Source organism: Canis lupus, chromosome 2 (assembly GCF_048164855.1).
Source record: "Canis lupus baileyi chromosome 2, mCanLup2.hap1, whole genome shotgun sequence".
NCBI lineage: Eukaryota > Metazoa > Chordata > Mammalia > Carnivora > Canidae > Canis > Canis lupus.
In genome coordinates, this window is record NC_132839.1 from 40,084,308 (window position 1) to 40,107,248 (window position 22,941).

General features: G+C 41.1%; 1 protein-coding gene across 3 annotated transcripts in view; it reads right to left on the bottom strand.

Annotated features, from left to right (window-relative positions):
• ENTREP2 (endosomal transmembrane epsin interactor 2) overlaps positions 1-22,941 on the bottom strand; it is a 451,852-nt gene that overhangs the window by 188,028 nt on the left and 240,883 nt on the right. The gene's annotated exons all lie outside the window — the stretch shown is intronic.

The window sequence follows — 22,941 nt, forward strand, 5'->3', positions numbered from 1 at the left end:
AAGTGGTGGGGGATTGGAGAGGAAAGAAATAGAAACTGCATAAAGGGGACAGGATGACAACTAAAATTCTCCAAAAATCCTTATATAATATGCTTTGACTTTGTAACGGTAAATGTTCCATATGATCATGACACAAAATTAAATCAAAATGTAAAAAATAAATCCCTAAAAACAAAAGCAAAATGAAATAAATCAGCATATTGGATTGGTGGGTAAGCAATTTCTCTGTGTCTCTCTAGTCGTATATATTAACAGATAACAAGGGCTATATGGGCTCTAGCAGCCCCCTCATCTGGTCCAGCAAAAAAATAAAAAAGAGACTTTTTCTTTTTTTTTTTTTTAAAGAGAAAGAGACTTAAGAGACACAGACAGATACAGTGTGAGAAGTCTGAACATGGGATATTTTATTATAAAACAAATTACTACTATTTATTAGGTGTGGTAATGGCTTTGCAACTTTATCATTTTGTAAAAGGAACCTTTTCCCTTTACAGATACATATTTCAGTATTTTGAAATGAAACAATATGATGTCTCATATTTGCTTTAATAATCCAGAGGACCAATGGTGGAAGGTATCAGTAAAACAAGAATGGCCAAGGGGTTGCTGTAGCTGACTGATGGGTGCATCAAGTCCAATACCTGGGTTTGGCTCAGGTCATGATCCTGGGGTCCTGAGATTGAGTTCTACATGGAGCCTGCTTCTCCCTCTGCCTGTGTCTCTACCTCTCGTTCGGTGTCTCTCATGAATAAATAAAATCTTTAAAAATTTTTGATACATTATTTTCTTTACCTTTGCATATATTTGAAATTATCCACAATTAAAAATAAAAAAAAAAAGGAAGAAAAAGATGTAGGATCTGAACCTAAGCTCTAAGTCATGTAGCCGGATTTTAAAATCTTCCTATGTTTGGGAAAACTCAGTTCCTTCTTTTCTTTTTGGTTCATTCATTTTTAAATGAAGGACACATAAACCTAAGTCACAAGGCAAATTAATGGTATAACAAAGGTCAGTCATGTAGCAGGATTGAACAAAGGGCTGGTTATTTTTTATACTTACATAAATATAAAACAAATCAATATGTGAGTATAACTGACAAATAACCAAAGCATTTTATTAAACACAAAATTAAAGTAATATTGCAAGAGAATATTTCAAAGACAAATAAAGAATTAAACTATTTCAGTTTGATAATTATACAAAACAGCCTCTTTTTTGTCTGTTTTTTTTTTCTAGAATAGAATTAAATTGATGCCCAGTGTATACTCAATATTGCTAAACTGAAATCCCAGGTACATACAATAACATATAACTAGTCCAAAGAAACAAGATACAGATACAAGAAATCCCAGGTACATACAATAACATATAACTAGTCCAAAGAAACAAGATACAGCTATTGCCATAAATAATATTTAGTATGTGGCACCACAGATGCTCAGCCTGCTGTTCTTAAAACTTCACTAACATATTTTTGCCTATTGTCCGATAAAAAAACCCACAGTAATCAGATTAGGTTAATTACAAAGCCACAGGCAAAATATTGCTCCTTTTAAAATAATCTGGTAAATAATTTAAAATGAGGAAATATTTTATTTTTTTAATTTTTATTTATTTATGATAGTCACAGAGAGAGAGAGAGAGAGAGAGAGAGAGGCAGAGACACAGGCAGAGGGAGAAGCAGGCTCCATGCACCGGGAGCCCGACGTGGGATTCGATCCTGGGTCTCCAGGATCGCATCCTGGGCCAAAGGCAGGTGCCAAACCGCTGTGCCACCCAGGGATCCCAAGGAAATATTTTAATAAAAATAGGCAGGGACAGACCTCAAAGCATTAAGGCACTAGATCTGTACACTCCAGGGATTTATATTCAAAGACTCCATCAAATTTAAATTCATCACTTATGCAAAATAGAACACGAATCTCCCATTAAAATTATCATAACTGCTGGTTTGTTAAAAATGCTCAAATGCATTAGCTAGACCAGAGGAAAATTCAATATTTTATAATTCCAAAAATGCTTCAATTCTAACCTAGAAAACATGGGGTTTGACCATAAAGCAATGAGAGATGCGACAGACCCATACAAAATTTGTCTTACTGCTTTAGAGACCAACTCACTCAGAGAGATGGAAAGTGTCCCAGCAGCAAAGTCCAAAAAAGTCACACATGGGCCCAGAAAAGACATCCATGGGATGGAGGCAAACTTGTAAAGATTAGGTGGAAACCAAAGTCTTTAATGGAATGCTCTTTCGCCAGGAACATCTACAGTCACATAGTGCTTTCCTCTAGAAAGTGGTTACCTAAGAGAAGCCAACTTGCTAAAAACCACATGTAAAACTAAATCCTAAAATTTAACTGTATGCCACCTGAAGCACCTATTGAATTTTTTTTAATGCTATGGGAAGTAAGAATATTTCATTTCTACACCTGTGCTACATTCTCAAACTGAATGAGAGCTCTGCAAGGAGGTGCCAGAAAGCATCATGTTGTTCCTGTGGACACTGAAGACACTTGAAAATAACAACCACCTACCTGTTCTTTCATTTCATCTGAATGGAAATGGGAGGTTGTGTGAGGTTTTTTCCAATTCTCAGAGACCAATAGGGTGTCTAAGAATTCAAGTCCATTCTGACACTAACCATGGTACAGGCCCTACAGGTTAAGGGCTCATTTCTATACCACTGCCCCCACTTCAGAAGCTAGTCACCAGTCCTGGGGCCACCTGTACTTCTGGCCAGCTGGCTATAAATCAGAGGTTCCCATAATCCCCTCCTCAGGTTCAAGAATTTGCCAGATGCCTCACAGAACCAGGGAGACACTAGTTATGTTTACTGCTTCGAGATAAAGGAGAAAACCCAGAACAGCTAAATTGAAGAAATATATAGGGCAAAGTTGGGGAGGGTGCTGGCAGGAGAACGGAGTGAGGAGCTTCCATGCCCTCTGCAGAATACCACCTTCCCAGCACTGCCACAGGTTCATCAAGCCAGGAGCTTTCCAAATCCCATTATTTAGGGGTTTTAAATGAAGGAACAATTGATTCAGTCATTGGTCACTGGTGATTGAACTCAATCTCCACCCCCTCTGCAGCTCCAGGAGGTTGGGAGTTGGGAGTCAAAGTTCCAATCCCCTAATAACAACCTGGCCTTTCTGGAGACCAGTCCCCACTCCTGAAGCTAATCTAAAGGCCCCCAGACAAGAGTCATCCTATCAGCATACAAAAGATACTCTTAAAAAAAAAACAAACAACAACAACAAAAAAAAACAAAAGATACTCTTGTCACTCAGGGGATTAGAAAGGTTTTAGATATTCTGTACCAGGAGTCAGAAACAAAAAAGAAATGCATATATTTATTATACTCCACAGATCTTCTAGGTTCGATTAACACACAGGTTTTTTCCTTACAGACTAGTAAAAAGGAATCTGGGAAAGCCTGAGCCAGACCCCTAATTTAAAGACTAACTAGTTATTTTGTTTTGTTTTGTTTTTTTATAAATTTATTTTTTATTGGTGTTCAATTTGCCAACATATAGAATAACACCCAGTGCGCATCCCGTCAAGTGCCCCCCTCAGTGCCCGTCACCCAGTCACCCTCACCCCCTGCCCACCTCCCCTTCCCCCACCCCTAGTTCGTTTCCCAGAATTAGGAGTCTTTCATGTTCTGGCTCCCTTTCTGATATTTCCCACTCATTAACTAGTTATTTTGAACGAGAAGCTCAGACAGCCCTATTTTCCTCTGCGGTAACACAAGGACGTTTAGACTGAATGAATTGTAAGATTGCTGATTGTTGAACAACTCTCTTATCCCCAACTATTCAAACTAATTACTGCTATCCATTAGACAGTGGGACATGAGTTCTCCTGCACTAATTCACTGGTAGCCACAAACAAGCCCCTGGTAAGGAAGTCATATGGAGTAACAAAGTTCTCTAATTATCCAAACAGAGATGTCCAATTTCAGCGCTGATATGTAAAGAGCTTGAAAGTCACCACTCCCATCCTTACAACCAGGGAAAAAAAAACATACTGAATCAAAGATCAATGACTTTTCTTAGGCCCCTTGGGAAGCTAAGGTTTCAGGACAAACTGCAACCCGGAAATCTGAAGGTAGAGTTGGAACCAGACAGTCACAGAGATTTGCTCACCTCAGAAGCTCCTGGAGCCATAGATGGGTAACCAAAAAATGTCAATTATGACAAATTATTGGAGACTGAGTATAGACTAGCTTGAACATGGTGCCACAGTCTTTGTTCCCCTATTTTTGTGTGTTTTACCTCTAAGCACACCACCAGTTCCTCATGGTGAAGAGCCTAAAAAGATCCCTTGATGGCAATGACAGGGGGAGGGAGAAACCACACTGTGAGATGTGAACAGAACCTTCTCTATAAGAAAGGCCTATTCTCAGGGGTACAAAGATTTTACCAGTCTTGTTCCACCTGTGGGAAGCATGCCTCCATGCCCCTCTAGCATCCTGTTTCACCTAAAGGATGATTTAAAGTCTAAGAAACACTTAGGAAGGCCATAGCACAGGGACACTGGCCCACTTGGACACTGAAATGATTGAGTGTTTCCCCTACATAAACCTTCCCACCATACAAACAGGGCTCTAGGCTAATCACAATGGATTATAGCAAAAAGAGCTGCAAGACACAAAGAGCAGTTTTTAGAAAAGTCCAAAGAAAACAGATGAAACTGGGATCCCTGGGTGGCGCAGCGGTTTAGCACCTGCCTTTGGTCCAGGGCGTGATCCTGGAGACCCGGGATCGAGTCCCACATCGGGCTCCCGGGGCATGGAGCCTGCTTCTCCCTCTGCCTGTGTCTCTGCCTCTCTCTCTCTCTCTGTGTGTGACTATCATAAATAAATAAAAATTTTAAAAAAGATTTAAAAAAAAAAAAAGAAAACAGATGAAACTAACAAAGGAGAGTAGATGACTTTAGGGCCCCGAGGACCTCTGGAGAAAGCAAACATTAAACAGGATCCAAATGCCAGCCATAGGAAGATAAAACCTCACACTCAAGGTCTACTTACCTCACTTCTTACTGCCCAATATGATATACTGAGCTTTCAACAAAAAATTACACAGCATGTTAAAAGGCAAGAAACACCCAGTCTGAAGAGACAGAGAAAATAATAGAACTAGATTCCGAAATGGAAGAAATTCTGGAATTATCAGATGGGCTATTAAAAATAACTTATGTTTAATATGCTAAGGACTCCAATGGAAAAAGTGGACAAGATGCCAGAACAGATGGGTAATGTAAGCAGAGAGATGGAAACTCTGAGAAACAATCAAAGGAAATACTAGAAACCAAAAACACTGTAACAGGAAAGGAGAATGCCTTCGATGGACTTGTTAGTGGTCTGGACACAGCTAAGGAAAGAATTAGTGAGCCTGAAGATAGGTCAATAGAAATGTCCCCAACTGATGTGAAAAAATAAAACAATTCCTTGTCCTTCCCCCAAAACAATGATAACAAACCCCTTCAAAAAACCAGAAAATCCAACAACCACAGGACAATTTCAAGAGGTATACTATACGCAGAATACCAAAAGGTGAAGAAAGAAACATAAAAAATCATCTAAAGTAATAATGGTGACAACTTTCAAATTTAATGATAGACTCCAAACCATAAATAAAGTTCAGAGAACACCAAGCAGGATAAATACCAAAAAGTCTATACTTAGGCATAGCACAGTGAAATTGCTGAAAACCCAAAAACAGAGGAAAATTGGAAAGAATCCAGAGAAAAAATAACACTGTACATAAAGAGGAACAAAGGTGATAATAACAGTGCACTTCCCTTTAGGAAAGCAAGCACGAACAGAATGAACCTTTAAAGTGGTAAAACAAAACAATACAAAATAAATAAAAATACCATCCTAGAATTCTACATCCAGCAAAATTCTTCAAAATTGAAGAAAAAATAAAGACTTTCTCTGAGAAACAAAAATGGAGATAATTTTCACCAGCAGACATCCCCTAAAAAAATGTTTAAAAAGTTCTTTAGAGAGAAGGAAAATGAAATAGGTCAGCAACTCAGATTTACATAAAGAACAGAAGAACTCTGAAAAAGGAATAAATGAAGATAAAACAAATGCTTTTGTTTTTCATTTTCTTAATTGATCAAAAAAATAACTCCTTATAACAGTAACAGGGATGGCTGGGTGGCTCTGCAGATGGGCGTCTGCCTTCGGCCCAGGGCAGGATTCTGGAGTCCTGGGATCATGTCCCACATCGGGCTCCCTGCAGGGAGCCTGCTTCTCCCTCTGCCTATGTCTCTGCCTCTCTCTCTCTCTGTGTGTTTCTCATGCATAAATAAATACAAATTAAAAAAATAACAGTAACAATGTAGTAGGTGATTACAGCACTTGGATAGATGCAATGTCCTGATAGCAGTGTCCTACCTAAAGGATGGGACAAAGACATTGGGAACACTGTTAATAAGATAGCTGTGCTACATGTGAATCAGTATAGTATTATTTGCTTATGCTAGATTGAACTTTAGCAAAATTTAAAACGTCTGCTCTGCAAAAGACACTGTTAAGAGAAGGAAAAGATAAGCCACAGACAGAAAGAAAATATTTGCAAAACACATGTCTCATAAAGGGCTTGTATCCAAAACGCATAAAGAAATTTAAAATGCAACAATGATGCAATGAAACTGGGACACCTGCACCCCGATGTTTATAGCAGCAATGGCCACAATAGCCAAACTGTGGAAGGAGCCTCGGTGTCCATCGAAAGATGAGTGGATAAAGAAGATGTGGTTTATGTATAAAATGGAATATTCCTCAGCCATTAGAAACGACAAATACCCACCATTTGCTTCAACATGGATGGAACTGGAGGGTATTATGCTGAGTGAAGTAAGTCAATCGGAGAAGGACAAACATTATATGGTCTCATTCATTTGGGGAATATAAAAAATAGTGACAGGAAATAAAGGGGAAAGGAGAAAAAATGAGTGGGAAATATCAGAAAGGGAGACAGAACATAAAGACTCCTAACTCTGGGAAACGAACTAGGGGTGGTGGAAGGGGAGGAGGGCAGGGGGTGGGGGTGAACGGGTGGCGGGCACTGAGCAGGGCGTTTGACGGGATGAGCCCTGGGTGTTATTCTGTATGTTGGTAAATTGAACACCAATAAAAAATAAATTTACAAAAATAAAATAAAATAAAATGCAACAATGAGAAAAGAAATAAAAAAGACCCTGGGTTTTAAAAATGGGCAAATATCTGCATACATTAACAAAGAAGACATAGAAACAGCAGATCATCATACGAAATAATTCTTAACATCAGTTGTCATTAAGGAATTGCAAATTAAAATAATAGTAAAATAGCATTGCATACCTATAACAATAGTTAAAATCCCCAAACCAACAGTACAAATTACTGCTGAAAATGCAGAGTAAGAGGAGCTCTCACGCATTGCTGGCTGGAATGCAAAATGGTACAGCTACTTGGGAGGAGAGGCAGTTTAGAAGTTTTTTTATAAAACCAGACATAGTCCTACTATATGATCCAGCAATCACACTCACAGATACATGCCCAAGTCATTTGAAAATTCCTACACATGGATGAATTAGCAACTTTATTCATAATTGCCCCAAACTGGCAGCCACCAAGATATCCTTCAATAGGTGAACAGATAAACAAACTATGGTTACATCTACACAGTAGTATATTACTTGACAATAAAATAAATGAACCATCAAGGGTCAAAAGAGATACAGGTAAATCTTAAACACATATTGCTAAGTGAAAAAAGACAGTCTGAAAAAGCTATTTACTATATCTATGGTCTGAATGTGTTTCAAATTCATGTGTTGAAATCCTAACGCCCAAAGGTGATGGTATTAGTGGGTGGGGCCTTTGGGAGGAGTTTATATCATGAGAGTGGAGACTCATGATGGGATCAGTATCTCACAGACAAGGCTTCTGACAAGTTCCCGGCCCTTCAGCCATGTGAGAATTTGTCCTATCTGTGACCTAGAAGAGCGTCTTCACCAGTCCCTGCACCAGGATTTGACTTCCAGCATCTAGACTGTGAGAAATAAATTTTTGTTGTTGGGGCACCTGCGTGGCTCAGTGGTTGAGCAGCTGCCTTTGGCTCAGGTTATGATCCCAGGATCCTGGGACTGAGTCCTGCATTGGGCTCCCCACGGGGAGCCTGCTTCTCCCTCTATCTATGTCTCTGCCTCTTTCTGTGTCTCTTATGAATAAATAAAATCTTTTAATTAATTAATCAATCAATTAATTGCTGTTGGTATAAGCTCTGCACTGTAGTATTTTGTTATAGCAGCCTGAAAAGACTAAGACACTATATGATTCCAATAGCATGGCATTCTGGAAAAGGTAAAACTGTAGCAACAGTGAGATGAGTTACCAGGAGTTCAGAAAGAGCAGAGAGGATTGCAACGAAGCACGGGGAATGGCTTGGCGAAGCTATTCTCATGACACTATACTTGTGAATACTACACTACATATTTGCCAAAGTCCACTGACTGGTACAGCACAGAGAGCAAACCTTGATGTATGCAATTTTAAAAGAAGTATTTAGGAGGTTGGAAGATCCAATGGATGGAATGCAGAATGTAGCAAAACAATCTGTTTTGCAAAAATATGAAACAATCTCACTGAAACGAGTGGGTGGAAAGGGGGCTAACCTAACTAACTCTGGAAATGCGTGGGATCTGTAAAACTGGAGGCAAAAGAAACTGTATGTCAGCACAGAACTTTAGTTGACAGAACTGTTTCTTGTGGGGGTCCTGGTTGTCTGATACCACCATACAAGCATACTGGAACTGAGCAATTAAGTAAATACATGGTAGGTGGTGAGTGCCAGGTTTCTCACTGCTGGCGTGAGGGCAGAAGGAGGAGACCAGAAGTGAAACGAACATATTACCTTAACAAAGGCTTGACTGTTGTGCCCTCAGAAAACTGCTGACCTGACTTATGTATAAGCCTGTTTTGCAAAAGTGGACCAACCACGCCTAAGACCAGCTAAGACTGGAGCAAACTGGGAAGAATTCTTGCAGTTCACACGAAAGTACCAAATGTGAATAAAAGTTAAGCTCTTGGATGGCACACCTTGAGACCTACCCCTCTCCCCTGTGTTCATCATGCTAGCGCTGCCAATTTTTTTGTACATATGACATATGTATGTCACTGGCTGGTGCCTGCCCAGAAACAGTGATTCCTTTCTTCTCACTTCACTTTTTTTTCCAACCTCCAGTCACTTACATCCACCCTCAAGAATCACCCCTCCATGGTAAAATCCCGTAAGTGCTCAGCTTCCCTTTTCCTTGGGGCGGGGAGGAGGGGGGGCGGGATTCGAGACATTTCCTCCTGCTCCTTACTTGGCATTCTGCAATAAAAACCATTTTCTCTACAAAAGACGGTGTCAATGTTAAACTCACGGCACATTGGGTAACGAACTTTTGTCTAGTAACAGAAGGATCCATGTGGTAATGGATTACAGTTGGAGACCTCACTATGCCTCATGTTTAGCTTAATATACACACCAATGGTTACATATTGTGACATAATACTATATGTTTGATCTTCATCCCAGTTCCTGGCACAGAGCTCCTAAAACTCTTGTAATTTCCTAAGTGATTAGAGTGACAGGGCATCTTTTGTTGTCACATTTGGTTTCTGTCCCTAGTTCCTGAAATAGCTATATAGCATAAAGGTGAATGTGGTGGAGCCTGGGTGGCTCAGTCAATTAAGCTTCTGACTCTTGGTTTCAGGTCTTGATCTCGGAGTTGTGGGATCAAGCCCCACTGGGCTTCACACTCAACGCAGTCTGCTTTAGATTCTCCCTTCTTCTCCCTCTACCCCCCCTACTGTGTTCTCCCTAAAATAAATTAATTAATTAAAAAAAAATGAATGAGGTAGTTCAATCCACTTTCAACACATCTGAGTTTTTTTGTCAATGAGGTGAATTTTGGGAGGCCCCTAAGAATGGGGGCTGGTTGTCAGGGGAACCAACCATGTGATTAAAAGGTTGGACCTTTCAGCCTGCCCCCTGACCTCCAGGAAGGGAGAGGGGCCTGGAGGTCTAATTAATCACTAATGTCCAATGATTTAACCAATCATGCTTAAGTAATGAAGCCTCCATTAAAAAGTTTCAACCAAAAGGATTTGGAGGGCTTCCAAGTTGCTAAATATATAGAATTGCTGGGAGGGTGGTGTGCCTGGAGAGGGCACAGAAGCTCTGTGCCTCTTACCCCTTGCCCTATGCATCTCTTCCATCTGGTTGTTCCTGAGTTATATATCCTTTTATAATAAACTGGTAATCTAGTAGGTAAACTATTTTCCTGAGTTCTGGGAGTTGTTCTAGCAAATTATCAAACCTCAAGAGGGGGTCATTGAAGCCCTGATACGTAGCCAATAAGACATAATTTGTGAGGAACCCGAGGACTCATTACTTGCAATTGGTATCTGAAGCAAGAGGGGGTAATGGAGGCAACCTTGTAGGTCCAGGTTCTTAACATGTGAAGTCTGCACTAGCCTCAGATAATTGTAGAATTGAACTGAGGTATAGGACACCGAGTGGTGTCTGGACTGCTGGAGACTTGGTTGGTGTGGGAAAATCCCACACACGTTTAGTGACCAGAAGTCAAGTACTGAGAGTAGAGTGAAGAGAAATAAAAGAATATTCCTTTCACATATAGAAATATTTATAGTATGAATATACACAGGTATTAGTATATATCTCTATATTTCTGGCTGACAGAACTTAGACACAAAGACTGTCCAGGAGCAGTGAGCACACCTTACACCCTAATTTTGGTTTCTAAGACCATCCTCCAATTAAAAGGAGCCAGGGCTCCTTGGAAAAATGGCTGATTCTAGGAGTGGGGCAAGAAACATATAAGATTCTGAGCCTAGATCATTTTGTAGTGCCCATGTATTACTTCTTTCTTACTTCCTGACACTAATAATAATTTATATAATTATATATAAAATAATAAACTATATATATAATAATAACTGTACAATGATGTGGGTATGACAGCAGTACACAGGAACCAACTGCAACAATTTTAGCAACATAGTAAATTACTATTGGTCTATAACCCAAAGCATAAAATAAATATCTATGAGTTCATGCTGATATAAGTAAAAAAAAAACAAGTAAATAAATATATAGGAGAAAATAGACAAATCTCCTATGTAGAAGAATTCCAAATAATTTATGGGAACAGTCCATCCTCAGGGGGAAGGAATATAACTACCCTCTCCTCAAGTGTGGGCTGTGCATGGTGATGTTCTACCAAAGGGGACAGTACAAAAATGGAGAAAGAAAAGGAAAATTTTATAGTGGAGAAACTGGACAATCATTCCCTCAGCCAGGTGATCAAGGTCAACACCAATAGTGATGATGTTGCCAGTGTGTCCCCTTGATGGGATGTACTGAGAACAGCATTTTCCCTCTGTGGACTTCCTCCCATAAGCCATAACCCCAGTCTAACTGTGAGAAAAAAACATCAGAAAAATCCCAATGGAGGGTCATCCTACAAAATAACTGACCCATATGCCTCCAAACTGTCAAGGTCATTAGAACCCAGGCAACCCTGAGAAACTGTCACAGCCAAGAAGTACCTAAGCAGACAAGATGACTAAATGTTATGTGGTATCCTGAATGAGATCCTGGAGAAGAAAAAGGACATTTAGATTAAAAAAGGGAAGAAATCTGAATGAACTGTGGACTTTCATAATAACCTGTCAAGATTGGCTCATTATCATTAAAAATGTGCACTACCAATGTCAGATGTTACTAATAGGAAACTATGGGAATTCTTTATACAACTTTTGCAATTTTTCTCTAACTCTAAAACTGTCCTAAAAGATGAAGTTTATTTAAAGAATCCAAGCAGCAATCATGCAGCACAAAGATCTTAGTCAGCCATATCCCACTACATTGCAGGTTGCTTTTGCAAACAAATGCTGGTTGCTCCAGAATCCCCAAGGCTGGGCGTAGGGACTGTGTCCTCACAAACACATGGCAGGCCAGTGAGCTGTCTTCCCCGGATTCAATTACTGAATCAAATTAATTTACAAGTGGTGTGAGCTTCAGACTGTGGAAAGGGGGTTTAACGCTTGCTTATTGGGGGCACCGGAGTGGCTCAGTCAGTCAAGTGGCTGCCTTCAGCTCAGGTCATGATCTCTAAGTCCTGGGATAGAGCCCCGTGTTGGGCTCCCTGCTCAGCAAGGAGTCTGCTTGTCCCTCCCCCTCTGTCCCTAGCCCCAGCTTGTGCTCTCTCTCTCTCAAATGAATAAATAAAATCTTTTTAAAAAAGAAAAGAAACTAAACAAAAAACACTTGCTTGTTTGCTGTAGGGATGAATAATCTCAGAGCATGATTTTCAGAAGGGCCAGAGAGAGCTATTCAATTGGTAGCAGGTAGCCTGATGATTACTAGCCTGCTCCTGTGTGCAGACAATGGGAACTCCAGGAGAGAAAAGCATATGGATACACAGGAGAGAGACCTATGAGGACTACCAGATGGACTGATAAGATCCCTCATGCTGCCTTGTCATGAAGGCCACAGAGTAATACAATAGGAGCCAGGGATGTGAGTCAGAAAAGCCACCTGAGTTCCTGTCACAAGTCTCTAGGAAGCACAGGTGTCACTGGTGCTAGTGCTCAAGACACTCAAGAGCGAGCCTCTGCACCATTTCATTTATACTTCAGGAAGTAGATTATCCAAATACAGCTTAAAAAGGGAGAGTCTCGTCTCCCTACCTATGACTGACATAATCAAAGGGTTCCTTTATGACATTTCAACATGTCCCATGAATTAAACATGCTTAATGTAAACATGGGTGCACATACATTCAATGACAGCATGACTGTTAATGGCAAGAGCGCAGGCTGAGCTGCCAGACAAGCCACTTAGCATTATAGACTCCATCTTCTCACACAAGCAAAGAAAATAAAAGCATGAGAGCTTTGAGATCTTCCCTTCCCATGGCTGACAGTTCAGGCTCCTCAGAGGAAAGGTAGGGACCAGCCAAGAATCTGGCTTTCCCAGCCATCATACCTGCAGCATTCATTTACCTGTGCTGTGGAAGTCTTTGCACTGAGGAAAGTCTGAGGGTAGAGACTCTGTAATAACCACCCACTACCACAGTCAAATGTTCTCAAAGAACTCCTCCGGTACTATCATTTCTATTCTGTAATGATTAAGTAAATATAAAAATCCAAATTGCATTTTGTACAAATCTACTATAAAATAAATACATATCATTCATATCTAATCACTAAAGTGTCAATCATATATGTCAATAATTTAGACATACAAGGAAGGAGATACAGTGTACTGCTAATGAAAGCAAAACTTCCAACCAAAACAAAAATGTAACTTAATAAAATTTACACAAAAACCAGCTAATGTTAGAGGTCAAAGGAAACCGCCAGCTTTCTCATGCCATCCTCAAAGGAATAACTGGAAATAAACAGGAAATTGTAAAAGGTAGGTGGTATAAAAGTTCAGAAAATGAAATATGAAATCATGACTCCAGTGTAATTCTACAGCCATAATTTTACATGTAAACACTAAATTTAAAATGCAAAATCTGTGGTAGCCTCTAGATCACTGACATTCAATTATTTATACTGGTTATTTATGGGCAGCTTCTAATGGAAGTCAATATTGAATGTTTTTAAATAGAAAAAAAAAAACATGGAATAAATTTTCATTTCGTTGAAGAGCTTTGAGAGAGTTTTTCCTGAAGGGAGGACAGTGGGCTAGGTGGTGTCTCGAGTTCCTTTCAGCCTGTAATGTGGGGATAAATGAATAGCAGTGGTAAGGAGCAAGGCTGAGGGCAGCCAAAGCTCATACAATAATGTTACACTTACCTAAAAACTTAATGCTACAAGTCTTTGCAAAATGCATTCTAATAATGCACACTGCTAGAAATGGGGGAGTTCCAAACTGCCCCCTCTTAGAAAATGATCCCAATAAGCAATCAGCCTGATGAGACTTTTCAGGGGGCCCATTACAGTGAACTGCCTCCTTAAAGGACATCTGACTCCATATACAAGTGAAATCCAATGGTATTTGTCTTTCTTCACCTGACTTACTTTCACAAAGAATAATATCCACTAGGAACTCCGTGGAATCTAAAAACAAAACAAAACAAAACAAAGAAAGATTGAAATAGATCAACAGATATAGAGAACAACCTGTGGTTGCCAGAGGAGAGGGAGATGGGTGGAAGAGGTGAAGGGCATTAAGAGGTACAACCTTCCAGTCAAAAGTATAGTGCAAGGAACACAGTCAATAATATTGTACTAACACTGTACGGTGACAGATGGTGACTACACTTGTTGTGGTGAGCACTGAGTAATATACAGAATTATCAAATCAGTATGTTGTACACCTTAAACTAGTATAACACTATATGTCAACTATATTTCATCACGTGGACATGCAGGGCCCCTATCCCGAGGAGGCAGTAGGGGGGACAAGGCAGCCAACAGGCACTCATGTTCCACTCCTTCTAGCAGTGATGTCCCTCTTTCCTGATTTCTATTACTTTTTAGTAATAACATTTTCTCCAAAACTTTATCAATTCCTTTATTCCCAAGGACATATAATCAAAATTATGTTTCTGAGGCTGTCCTATGTTATGGTTTGAATTGTGTCTCCTTAAAATTCTTATTGACATCCTAACCCCCAATTTTTCAGAATGTGACCTTGCCTGAAAACAGGGTCATTTCAGACATTGTGAACTCATATGAGTGACACAAAAGTAGGATGGACCCTAATACAACATAACTGGTGTCCTAATGAGAAGCGGAAATTTGGACATGGAGACACAGGGACAATGTTGTGTGAACAACCAGCCAGATATTGGAGTGATGTGTCTGCAAACCAAGGAATACTCTTACTAACAAGCTCAGAGATGTACACTGCCCACTGCAGATAAAATATGCTCTATCTTGAAAGTGCATCGGAGTTTCTCAAAATGGTAAGGATTGTATAGCAGTTTCCTCTCTCACATCAATCACAGAGTCTCTGCTATTATCCTAAGCATTTGGACAAAATATTAGATATTAAACTAGGACTTTAGGTTGAATTTCATCTTAATTAAAACAATGTTGAATCTTCAATGTTGAAATCTAGATGGCTCCTTCTTCCATTGAGAAGTGGAGTGTAATTCTAGTGCCCTTGCATATGGGTTAGACCTGATGACTTCTTTGATCAAGAAATGTGACAGACGTGATACTCTGGGAATAAGAGCTTGAGTCATAAGAAGTCTGGCAGCTTGTACCTGAATCTCCTAGAAAGCTCCCTGTGGGAAAAGCCAGCTACCAGGTAATCAGTACAACCACCATGAGATCATCATGCTTTAAGGAAGCTTAAGTAGCCACATGGACCACATGAAGAGACAGGGGTGTCAGGCCAGCACCCCCCTGCTCCGGCCATCCCTGCCCAGGTGCTATGCATGCATGTGAGTGAAAGAGCCTTTTGAATAGTCCAGTTCCAGCAGACAAGACATGAAAATGAACCAGGGAACCCAGCTGATAGCCAGAACCTAGTTCCCAGACATACAGCCCTACGATGGACATCCCAGCCATGTCCAGCCATGGTAAGGCTCCAGTTGCTGGTAAGACAGCTCTGCTGTGCCCTGCCTAAATTCCTCACTCATAAAATCATGAATGTAATACAAGGTTGGTTATTTAATGCTGCTAAACTTCAAGGTCGTCTATCATGTAGCAATATTGATAACTGGGACACCATTTCTGTGAAGTTTTTTTTTTTCTTTCCAGCCTCAAACTGAGTTAGGTATCTGTCTAGAGGCTATAATATAACTGAAATTCCATTAAAGGCGCTTTCTAACAAACAAGCGAGACTAATATGTCTCCTAATATAGAGGACTGCGTGGTCTTTGTCAAACCACATCTTACGCTGTGAACTTCCCCAGAAAAACATGTATCTCATGTTTATGCTCCCTAACAGCCACTTGACTAAAATGGAGACTAAAACAGTATATAAGAAGAATGTTATGGGAATGCTTATAAGCAAAGTTGTGATTCAACTCCAACATAATAGAAATTTCAATAAAAGTGAACTTGAGGTCACTTAGGGACTTCACAGCTCTCATTTCAAGAAGGCATCAGACACATCAAAGACAGTGTGGCTGAAGATCACAGAAACATGGGCCACAGGTCACTCACCCAGGTCGCCTCCAGACACGACAGCCCTATATGACCTGAGACATGTCTCCCCCATCGTGTCTCTTCAGAGACACAGCTCCAACCCCTTTCTGCTGGTTGCCTGCCCCAGTTTTAGAGGCAAAACATTTTGCTCAGGTCTTAAAAAAAAATACTCCTTACTGGTACAATGTAAACCCTTTTCCTATTGCCATGTTCATCTAAACTTGGACTTTGCAACTAATGATAACTGGAAGTGTAGTATCTGCTTTACAGATAACCTGCACCGCATGGTTTTCCAATGAACAATAAAAACTAACACTGTTTTAAAATCAAACGTAAACAGTCTACTGGCAACCACAATCTGCCTGAACTTTGAGGAATACTCTCCTAAACACACAGCTACACGGTGTCCTCAGAGCCTCAGGTCAAGCCTATGTCAGCCCCATTCCCAGAGATGTTCTGCAACTCTCCCAGGTTCCACAGATGGTTCCTAGTGGAACCATTACTCAGGATGGAGAGTACAAATAAGAGACATAGAGGCAGGGCAGCAAGTGCCTGTTTGTGTAGCTTCTTCAGGAAACTAGCCCTTCCATCTGATTAGCCATCCATGAAACATGGCTGACTCACAGCCCAGCATTCTGCTGAGCATTTGGCCCAAATGCTCCAGCTAATGATGCTAATATCTGTTCAACACTTACGCAGAATGAGAGTAAACGACTTGTCTTTTAATAAAAATTGTTATGCCCTCTTCTATAATTGTCAAATAAGGTTTTTTTAAATATCATTTTCCAAATAAAACAACTATAAGAGGCATAGTTAAATGGTTAAAATTTAGATCATAAAATGAATTACTGATTCCCAGCAACCAATGGTCTCCCACTCAGATTCAAATCATTAGCTAACTCTAACTGGGCCTCAGAGCCTGTCTCCAGCCCCACCTTCCACATTTGGGACTGCAGGAACAGTTGGCCCAGGCAGGTCTTTACGTTAGCATTCTGTGTCCCCAAGGATACTGCCAACCTCAGCAGAACTGGGCCAATTCCTAATTCAGCAGCTTTAGTGTGAATCTAGTACCTGTAGAAATCTCAGTGACCAGGGCTGCATTTCTGAATAATTTCAATGATGTTCAAGGCCTGTACTAAATGAGGCCCCTGGCAGCTGCTTGTTGTGCCCCCTCTTCAATCCAGCTCCAAGGCAGATGACAGGGAGCTAGTGAGTGAGTATTGAGACCCCTGGAACCAGGCTTTCTGAGATGTTATAAGCCTGAGGATGAAGGAGGAAAGTAAAGGGAAAACCAGAAGTAAAAATAAGAATAGGTTCTAACATCCAGGGAGGTAGAGATGAAACAAGTAAACAGGACTTAACAGGGACAGACAGGGAGTGACAGGAGAGAGGTGCTGCATGGGAACAGGCCTGCTTGCTGCTCTGTGATGTGGGGTCATCTTTGAAGTAAAGGCATAATAAAGGGAATTTGCAATCTGTAACATGCTCAGCCCTTCCCCTACCATATGTTGTAATAATATTTCAATCATTAGATCTGAACTAAATACAGATTTAATTTACCAAATAATGTTTTAATGGCAACAGCGGCAGCACCCAGCCGTGCTCCAATTTATGCATAACTTCAAGATAAATTATATCTTTTGATTTGCAGAGAAAGATGCCTAATTAGGAGGATTTTCAAATATAAAGAACTGTCACTGTAAGGCATGTAATCTCATCACTCCAAAGTCATTCATTAACATATGAAAATGTTACCAGTTAATAAACTGTCTATGCAAAACATGGTCCGGGTGTTCCCCTCCAAGCAGAACACGACAGCAAGGTGCTGACAAAATGTCTGGCTCAGTCCTCTCCCAATGTCATTGGCCATGGCCAGCCCTTACTTTTAGATGTAGCCACATGATGAGTTTGTCATAAAAGATTCTTTTTTACTTTGCGTTATTATATCCTGATTTTCTTGCTGGGTATAGGTCTGAATTTGAATTTGTATTAAGGTAAGACATTTAAGAGATTCTCTTTAAGCACTGGTGTTTAATAGTTTTCCTTAAGGGTTGCTTCAAAATTCTTGCAAGATGAAATTAAGAAGTCTGTCAATCAGATGCAATCATGGTGGCCAGAGAAAGACTGTAAAATAGCCATAATTTGGGGCACCTGGGTGGCTCAGTCAGTTAGGCATCTGTCTTTGGCTCAGGTTATGATCCTGGGGTCCTGGGATCAAGCTCTGCATCAGGATCCCTGCTCAGCGGGAGTCTGCTCCTCCCTCTGCCCTTCCCCCGCCCCTTGCTCATGATCTCTCACTCACTCACTCTCTCAAATAAATAAAATCTTTAAAAAAAATAGCCATAATTCTTCAATTTTGCCCCAAATGAAGGCAGAATTATGATGCATCCAATTTAGTACATATGCCAGGTTTTGTGGTGGCATGAAGAAAATATTTCATAAAGTCAGCCTGGAGGATCAGGAACGATGTTGGATGAATAGTTTGCCAACTGCACTAACTCCAGGAAAGCATTTTGGGAAGAGGTTAGCATGGGCATGCGTGAAACCTTGAGACAAAAACACCAAAAGAGGGTACTGCAGACTGGTCAGGTGTCTGCACTTTCCTCTACAGACAGTGGGGTTGGGGCACAGAAGGGCATTGAGCAGGGTAGCCAAGTGACCAGACCTACAACAGTGAGGAGGATGGATCTGGAGCCAGGCAGAGGTGGTGCTCAGAAGGCCAGTGATGGGGAGAGACATGGAGAAGAATGCAATGTTTTCTGACCAAGTGTGTTTGCAGCCTCACTGGGAAAGTGCACTCAGCTCACCCAAAACTAACTGAGACAAAAGCCATTCTAATAAAGCTAAGCTAAGTAGGACTATGAAGGCAACAACCACACAGAGAGAGCTGTGCGATTTCTGATGGTTCTAAAGCTCGTTGTTTTGTTTTTGTTTTAACAGAAAACCAGTATTATCCTGGGAAGCTGCTACCATCTCCCACCCTATGTTTGTTACCTAGAACATTGCTAGTTTGATTTTTAAAATAGAAATATAAAAAAGCCAGGATGACAACCTGGCAGTGTGGCTGAGGAAATCACATGTGTGAGAGACCAGCTGATGGACAAGTCCAAAACCCCTGCAAGGATCATCAGCCCCATTTCAAGATTTCCACAGCATCAGAGTCACAGACTGTCTACTTCTGTTTCTCTACACGCCCCTGACTTTTCTTTCTACTCTATTTTTCCCTTTCCAATTTAATGCTTCATTTATTCATTACTCAAACATGCCAGGCACCGTGCTGGTAGGAGCAGGTATGCAGCAATGAGCCAGCCAGAACCAGCTTCCACACCTAGAGCTGACGTTCCCATGGAGCAGTGAGCACCCACACATCTGGTTAGCAAGCAGTTGGGGGAACTCTCCCAAGGAGAGGTCAAGGTGCCTTTCGCAGCCCAAGTAGTAAACACATCTCGCCCAAGCACACCTTCCCCAGTGGTAGCAAAGCTGCAGCTGAAATCCCAGATTCCTCATTTCTAGCCTAGCCCTTTTTCTACCACATTCTCTCTGCTCACTCATTGTTTGGTTTCTTTGCTCATTCATCTGTCTGCATGTTGGTTCCCTCGTCCATTTCTTCTTTCAATGTTCAGCCAGTTATCTGTCCATCAAACATACAAATGGCAGGCACTGAAGATGCGGGCCTCCTGTCCAGCTGAGTGGCAACGTGCTGAGAGGCATGAGGCACTAGAGTAGGCTGATGGGTGCTGCACTCAGTTCAAAGCGGGCACCTCGGGTGCATCTGCTGGTGAGCCTGGAGAGCTCAGCGAAGGCTCCATAGGAGTGGCCCCTACCAGACCAGGGAATGAGCAGGAGTTGTCCATCGCAATACACGATGCAGGCTGACACAGGCCAGGCACTACACGGGCCCTGTACCTGCCCTCTCCGAAGTCACAGTCAGGAGGAGGAGAGGCAGGAAGCAAAGACACTGCATCTTGTGACAAGTGCTCTGGAGGAAATAAACAGGCTACATGATGGGCAGTCATGGGGACCCTCTGTGGGGGAGGTGGTGGCACCCGTGCCCAGGGCCCTCATGAAAGGAGATGGAGGAAGAGCATTCCAAACATAAAGAAAAACCTGGGGCATTCCAGAACCTGTCAGGAGGCCAGAAGGGCTGGTGCACAGGACACCTCTGGATTCAGTCAGCAGCTTGGGCAAAGTATTGCAGGCCAACAGGGAAAGTCTGGGTTTTTTTTTCTACATATGATGAGAAGCCACTGAAAGGTTTTAGAGGACTCACTGACAGGTTCCCATGTATATATTTAAAGAAGTGGACTGGGGGTACGTGGGTGGCTTAGTGGTTAGCATTTGCCTTTGGCTCAGGTTGCGATCCCCTGGGTCCTGGGATCGAGTCCCACACCCCAAGCTACCCTCAGCAAGTCTGCTTCTGCCTCTTTCTCTGTGTTTTTCATGAATATACAAATAAAATTGAAAGAGAAAGAAAAAGAAAGAAAAAGAAAGAAAGAAAGAAAGAAAGAAAGAAAGAAAAGAAAGAAAAAAGAAAGAAAGAAAGAAAGAAAGAAAGAAAGAAAGAAAGAAAGAAAGAAAGAAAGGAAGAAAGAAAGAAAGAAAGAAAGAAGAAAGAAAGAGAAGGAAGGAAGGAAGGAAGGAAGGAGGGAAGGGAAGGGAAGGGAAGGGAAGGGAAGGGAAGGGAAGGGAAGGGAAGGGAAGGGAAGGGAAGAAGGAAGGAGCAAACAAACATACTGGTCAGGCCCCCAAGTCCATAGGGGGGTTTTCCAAATAGAAATGGCTGCCTCTCCCGCTCAATGATGCAGCAGATTCTAGCCTTCACCTTGCAGCCAGGGCCGTAGTGCTGGGAAGAAGGTTCCCTGATTCTGGCTGCTGCATGGCTTAGGGGATGGTGACAGGTAACAGCAGCCTGAACACAAGAGGTGGCTATAGAGATCAAGATGAAAGAATGCACTCCTGGTAATTTTTGAAGGAAAACCTGGTAGGACTGGATGTGCATTCATGTGGGACAGTGAAGGAAATGATTATTCCTCGCATCTTAGTTATATGTTATTTTTGAGGCCCTACTGAAAGCTTTTAGTGCTACAGAAATGCTTCAAAACTGCAGGTTTTTCATGGTGCATGTGCCATAGTTTATCAACCTGTTCCTCTATGGATGGACTCTTGGTTGTGTTCATTCGGTCTTTTGTGTGGCATACAAGTCGCCCTGAGGCATCACCTTAGGAATGCACAGGTCACCCGCAAGATCAAATCCCAGATCAGGGATTCCTGTTGAGAATAGCGAATTCACCTCTGGTCAGTTTAACACTGCTAAGTAATCTTTCTCTGGGCTGTACCACTTTACATTCCTATTAGCACGGCATGAGAGGACCAGGTTCCCCACAGCCTCGTCAAAAGATCCTGTTGTCCAGATCGCGGGTCTCTGCCCAACCTGAGGGATGAAACATGCCTCTCAGTGTTGTTTTAATTAGACTTCCTTTGGGCATCAGTGACATTCACAGTATTTCCATGGGAGCAAGGCCACTTGATTCTCTTCTTTTTATGAACTCTCTCTCTATGTCCATTTTTCTCTTGGAGATGTCTCTTATCAGTTTCCACAAAGCAGGAACTATTTGTGATCTGAGTTGGAAATATTTCTCTCAGTTTGATATTTTGCTTTTGAATGTATTTGCTGTTTTATTACTTTTTTAAGATTTTATTTATTTATTCATGAGAGAGAGAGAGACAGGCAGAGACAGGCAGAGAGAGAATCAGGCTCCACGCAGGGAGTCCGATATGGGACTCAATCCCGGGTCTCCAGGATCACGCCCTGGGCTGAAGTCGGCACTAAACCACTGAGCCACCCAGGCTGCCCAAGTTTTTATTATTATTTATTTTTAATATAGTTGATGAACAACGTTACATTAGTTTCAGGTGTACAACTCAGGGATTTGATAAGCTGATATGTGATGCTGCATTCACCACAAGTGTAGACACCATTTGTCCTGTGACATCCCTATTATAATATTGTTGACTGTACTCCTTATGCCCTGCCTTTTATTTCAATGACTTACTCATTCCATAGCTGGAAGCCCATATCTCCTTCTCTCCTTCACTCATTTTCCTCAATCCCCTATACCTCTCCCCTCTGGCAACCATCAGTTTGTTCCTGTATTTAAGTCTGTATTTAAGTCTGATTCTGTTCTTTATTTGACTTTTTTGGTTTTCACTTATGAATGGAATCATATAGTATTTATCTTTCTCAGTCTGACTTTTTTCCTTAGCATAATATCCTCCAGGTCACCCATGTTGTCTCAAATGGCATGATCTCGTTCTTTTTTTGGCTTCAACATCCTGGCTATTGTAAACAATGTGGCAAAAAACACAGGGGTACATATATCTTTTTAAGCCAGTATTTTTGTTTTTGCTGGGTGAATAATAGTGAAATTAGTGGGTCATATGGTATTTCTATTTTTAATTTTTTGAGGAACTTCTATGTTGTTTTTCAACAGCTGCACCAATTTCTGTTCCCACCTACAGTGCCCAAGGGTTTTTCCCCACATCCTCGCCAGCACTCACAGTTTCTTGTCTTCTTGATTTCCATCATTCTAACAGATTTGACTTGATACCTCATTGTGATTTTGATTTGCATCTTCCTGGTGACTAGTGATGGTGAGCATCTCTTCTGTATCTGTCGGCCAACTATACATCTACGAATAAACTAAGTCAAAGAAGTGAAAGGTCTATACCCTGAAAACTATAAAACATTAATGAAAGAAATT